Genomic DNA, 6,012 nt, shown 5'->3' on the forward strand with positions numbered 1-6,012 from the left:
CAGCAGCCTTGTGTGAGCGTTACAGCAGATGCAGACCGAGTCGGACAAGCAGAAAATGACAACAACCACAAGCTGGAAATATCAGTGATGATGAGGAGGCTGCAGCACCTTGGATAGGAGAGAGAGAGAGAGAGAGAGAGAGAGAGAGAGAGAGAGAGAGAGAGAGAGAGAGAGAGAGAGAGAGAGAGAGAGAGAGAGAGAGAGAGAGACGAGTTGGAGGGCTGAAGCCAAGGCAATGACATCAGCAACTTTAACAGGAAATAAGTTGGGAGATATGCTGGCACAAAGTAAGGGAAAGAGAGGGAGAGGGTCTGTGGTTGTGCTGGTCAGCTTAGTGAGGTGCAGATGCTGCATTGGACCCGGGCCCATTTTGGAGCTGTTCATTTATTCATGATGACCTCGTTATGAGTTCTGACCTTAAGCTGTGCCTCATACTGCATCCACTCCCTACAGACTCCATCCAGACCATCCCGCAGCTGCTGCAGCCCCCAACACACATATACACACACACACACACACACACACACACACACACACACACACACACACACACACACACACACACACATTTAAATCAGCTTAGTTATCACAGTACAGAAAGTTGGATGAGGACACACGTAACAGAAACAGTCATGGAAAAAAAAGGAATAAAAGAGAACAAAGTTTGAAAAATGTTCAGGAAAAGTAATGAGAGAATGAAAATGAAAGAGAGGAACAGAGAGAATGGGAGCAACAGGGGTAGAGAGAGCCAAGTGAAACACGCTAACGAAGAAATAGTGCTTCACTAAGGTATTATATGGGGCAGAGAAGGATGTGTGTGTGTGTGTTCACACTCTTGCCTGTCCTGAAGTTGAGATATCTCCTCCGTATGTTTGTATTGTAGAGTTTGTCCTTCCCTCTGAGCCTCACTTGTGCACTCTGGAATGCTGTCAATACACACCCCCTCACACGTTCCAGTGTGCATGAAAGAAAGAGCGTGCCAAGGAATCACACACAGCGGGATCAGATGACTGACAAGCCAATGCAAAATTGGCCTAGATAAATTTTCCTCACATACACTATGTGTAGCTTTAGTGACCGAAAGCCAATTCCCTGGAATGAAATTCAATCACTGCATTCTAAAGCCAGTGTGTTCAACAAGTAATGTTGGAATGAGTGATGCCTTTCAGTGGAAACATATTTTCAAAACAATGTCATGATATCATCTGAATTCTAGTTAATGTAGACTTGTACAAAAATGTTTTCCCCCCAAAACACATGCTTAAATCGAGACCTTGAACTATATTGTACACATCATTTACAGAGTACAGAAATATGGATTTGGGAAAAGCACTGGGGAAAATACATAATATAGGTATAGTGTAAAAATTGTGGTCAAGCCTTTTCTGGATGGTTAGCCAGTCTGTTGCACTAAAAGACAAGATACACATATAATCTACATTCAAACACTCACAGCTAAGGGCAATTCCGACTCGCCAGTTCACCTACTAAGATTATTTTGGGAGGAAACTAGAGAATCTGGAGAAACCCCATACAGACACACAGAAAACATGCAAAACTCCTCATAGGCATTAACCTGAGACCGGAATTACACTCTCCAACTTTAGCTGTGAGGCAACAATGATTTATGTTGAGCTCATGTACGTCTTTTTTAAATACAATTAATAAAAAAGATTGGATGCGCCAAAACATCATTCATTGTACTGGTAGCCAGGCAAAAGAAAAACGAAGTTTTCATAGAAAAGTAATTTCCTAAGGGTACAAGTATTTTATTATTCACTTAAAAGACAATAACAATGTACAATCATGTAAAGTGGTTTTTACTTCTGGCCAGGCAAACCTATATGATTTCATATTTGCACACAGGCCAAATACTCCTATATTCCCCTGTAGGACTCCTGCACTACCTGCCCTTGTTCATTCTTCATCCATTCACCTAATCCCAGACATCAAGGTCTGAGCAGGGCCTACAACTGAACACCAAGCCTCTGCACACACACAGAGAGAGAGAAGTCAAATGAGAACAAGAGGTTGAGAAAGAGAAGCGGATCAAGACCGAAAAGGAGGTGGACCCAAATGATGAATTAGTTGGGAAGATTGAAGGAGACAGAAGGGAGAAGGAAACACAGACAAGGAGAGACAGAGAAATGGAAAAAGCTCAGAGAGATGGAGTGAGGGAGGGATATAGAGAGAAAGCAAGAGAACGATGGATGATCATGGCTGGCAGGATTGAATGTATTCCGTTTTTGAAGATGAGATCAGTCTCAGGCCTTGGCTGCTGTACACTTTCCCCAGAGAGCAATTACACAAGCAATTACAGACCATTACACAAGGTCTACTCACAGCTCCTGCTTCCTAACTGCCGCCATTGGATTTCTTGGAAATACTGTATTTGTACAATGGTGCAAAATTTAGAAATTGCTCGTATTCATTAATTCGATAGACGGATGGATAGATAGATGAATGGATGGATGTGCATGTGCCAACAGTGATTTTACTGAAAGTTGGATGATGGGTGTTTTTTGGAATCTTTAAACATGCTTAACAAATACACTCCCTCTCTTCGCTGTTACCTTCAAAACCAGACCCCTAGAACATTCTAGCTCAGTTTAATCCTATTTACTTCATTTTAACTCAGTTACATAGAATTCATTTGAAATCGATCTGTCGTAAAACAGAGAACCACAATCTGTGTAAAGCTTATGCCGCTAGGACACTAGTCCATCGCACGGCACCATGTAAGCACCCATGCATGCCTGCACTTGGGCAGTGGTGGCCTGGAGTTTTATATGCTGGACTACTGATTCATAGGTTTTTAAGATCAAACTCTGGAACCACCAAGCTGCCATTAACCCCCTAATGTACTCATATGTAATTTGCTGTGAATAAAAGGTATTGAATGTAAACATTCTCATGTTGGGCAATTTAGCATGGTGAATCCACCTACTGCAGGAGGGTTCGATCTTATCTGGACGCAGCTCGTGTGGATGCAGGTTTAGATTCCAACCAAGCAGAAACCATACCAGAATCTACTGAAAGCCAAGCTCAACAAGCATCAACAGGTGTGACACATGGAGCTGTGATCCAGCCACACTAATTAAAGTACCCATTTAGATTATTTTCAATAACAAATTATTTATATTGTACTTAAAAAAAAAAAAAAAAAAAAAAAAAAAGACACCACCACAATGCAGCTGAATATAAACCCTCACGTAGACTTGATATTGCTGAGAGCAGCAATAAAATAGTGTCAAGAGAATCCAGATTAAATCAGAATCGATTATCTTCTGGGGGACACTAAACGGAGTACCTGTGAGTAAATTATAAGTATAGTCTGAACGTGTTCAGAGATGAGCAGAAGGAGTCTTTATGATAACAGAAGCAGCTATTTGAAGGTAAAACTAAAATGTTTAAATGCAGGAAGATCACGTACATAAGTTCTGATTGGTTGAATAAATTTGTTCCATACGATTTGCTATATGAAGGTCCTTACGTCTTTTTTTTTGCAGCAGTGGTTGATTAAATGTTCCCAGTATATTTAAGGCATTAACAAAATGTGTAATGCTTTGTGATCCATAAGAACCAGAATGGAAACTGCGACTATATTTTTTTTAATTAATAAAACATTCAACAATAATACATTTAACAACTTCTCCTAGGAGTTTTAGGGCCTCTGTATTTTACATTTTAGCTCAACACTGCTTACCTTCAATCCGAAGTAACTAGGCTTCATCATCACCTGGAAGCTGAGTGAGTTTGGGACGGAAGTGTACAGGACTTCATGATGGTGGTGGAATCAATTTTTACCTTTTTACATTACAAGAGCAACAATTATGCCAAGGGCTGAAGAAAGGGCAGGTCGAAAAGAGTGGGTGCTTTGGAGAGAGTCAGGCGAACTTTAGGTCGTCAGAGAGATAAGGGGGTGTATGCCGCACTTGAAAATGCCACAGTCATTTGTCTAGCTTTGGAGAGGGAGCCTAGCAATTAGGGGACTGTCATCGTATGGCTGTGTTCAGGTCATTACAAGGAAGAGAATGTTCTGTTCTGCCTTCCAGTCAGAAACATGCTATTGTGGAAATGCTGAGATGCTGCAAAAGTTTCTTAAGTGTGTGGGAGAAACAAGTAGAGAGAGAAAGTGAAAAAGAAAAAAAAAAAAAACAGATGACAGACTCAATAATGTGTCTGCGATCACAGTGTAAATATGTGATCTGTGGGCTCTGTGGCAAAATCACATTTTCACTCAAAGTGGAGAAATTGTACTTTCAAGGAAGGCTTTCATGAGCCACAGTCCAGGCCTAACCATAAACGTCTCACTCTTACACCATCAAAAAAACCTAAATGCTGCAGGACAGACCGGCTCCTGAGAACTATATCAGCACAAGAGCTTTTTTGTTGTTGTGATGGACTACTTTCAAAGAACCAGTGGCCCCTGTGTGTTCATGATAAGATTAAAAACAATAAACATCTACCGCTATAATAAAGGATTCACACCATTTTATTCCTGAATTTTCCACTCATCCATTAACAGGATTATTTCATTTAGGAATTCAAATGTTCAACTTAAAGTAATATTTATATTAGATTTATTATTCATTCGACACTTATATACAATAGCTATATAAAAATCTTGAGACTGGCAGATAGCTCTACCACTGCTATGCAATACAAAAAGTCGCTGAGCAAAAAATACATCTCCAGACCCCTATTTGAGCACAATTACCTTAAGAAACACTAGCACTGAAGGCAGTCAAAGTCTGATTTTAGTTTTGCTAAAGAAAGTTCTTTCATCATGCTGCAACACTCCAATGGGAATACTATTTGATTAAACTAATTTGGTTAGGGCTTTGGCTTATTTATTAGGATTTTAAAGACCCTCTCTAACTGGTATCGAACCTGATCTATTCAACACATGCATCCTGGTCCTGTTGAACATCCTCTTCAATGGGCCTTGTGGTTAAAAGTCTGCTCTACGGTGCCCTTACTTTTCTAGAGTACCAGAATTGGACCCTTTAAAAGACACTTGACTGTCTACTCACTTCCACTCCCTCTTTTCTGAAATTGGTCACTAAGCAACTCAGCCAGCACAAGAGAAGCCTGCTGCAGCTTAGAACTGAAGAATAAATAGATCCACCGGATACAAGAGCAGATGCCTTTGTGTTTGTGCTTAGTGAAGCGTGTATGTAAGAAAGGTGCGTGACTTACCTCCCACAGTGCAGGTTATTTAATATGCTTTGCTTGAATGTCTTTGCTTATTAAACCTCTATTCTTAATATATTCACAGTTTAAAAACAGAAAAAAAAAAAAAAGAAAAAAAAAAAAGCACAGAAGTGGCACAAAGTTAGCTGTGGGTATGGTTTACCTGACTAGTACTAGTATGCCACACCAACTACATAGCTGGCAACAGTGTACACACAACACACACACACACACACACACACACACACACACACACACACACACACACACACACACACACACACACACACAGGTGTAAAAAAAAGTGTTTGCCCCCTTTCTGATTTCTTTCTTTTTTTTTTGCATGTTTGTCACACATTAAAGTTACAGATCATCAAACTAATTTAAATATTAGTAAAAGATAACATGCAGTTTATAAATGAAGGTTTTCATTATTGAGAGAAAACAAAATCCCAAACTACACAGCCCTGTGTGAAAAAATGTTTGCCCCCTGTTAAAACTGTGGTTAATCACACCTGAGATCAATTTCTCTAGCCACACCCAGGCCTGATTACTGCCACACCTGTTCAAAATCAAGAAATCTCAGAAATAGGACCTGCCTGACAAAGTGAAGTAGACCAATAGATCCTCAAAACTAAGACATCATGCTGAGATCCAAAGAAATTCAGAAACAAATGAAAGTAATTGAGATTTATCAGTCTGAGGAAAGTTATAAAGCCATTTTTAAAGCTTTGAAAAACCAGCGAACCACAGTGAGAGAAATTATTCACAAATGGCAAAAACACGGAAGAGTGGAGAACCTTCCCTGGAGTGGCC

Source organism: Silurus aristotelis, assembly GCF_946808225.1.
Source record: "Silurus aristotelis genome assembly, chromosome: 5".
NCBI lineage: Eukaryota > Metazoa > Chordata > Actinopteri > Siluriformes > Siluridae > Silurus > Silurus aristotelis.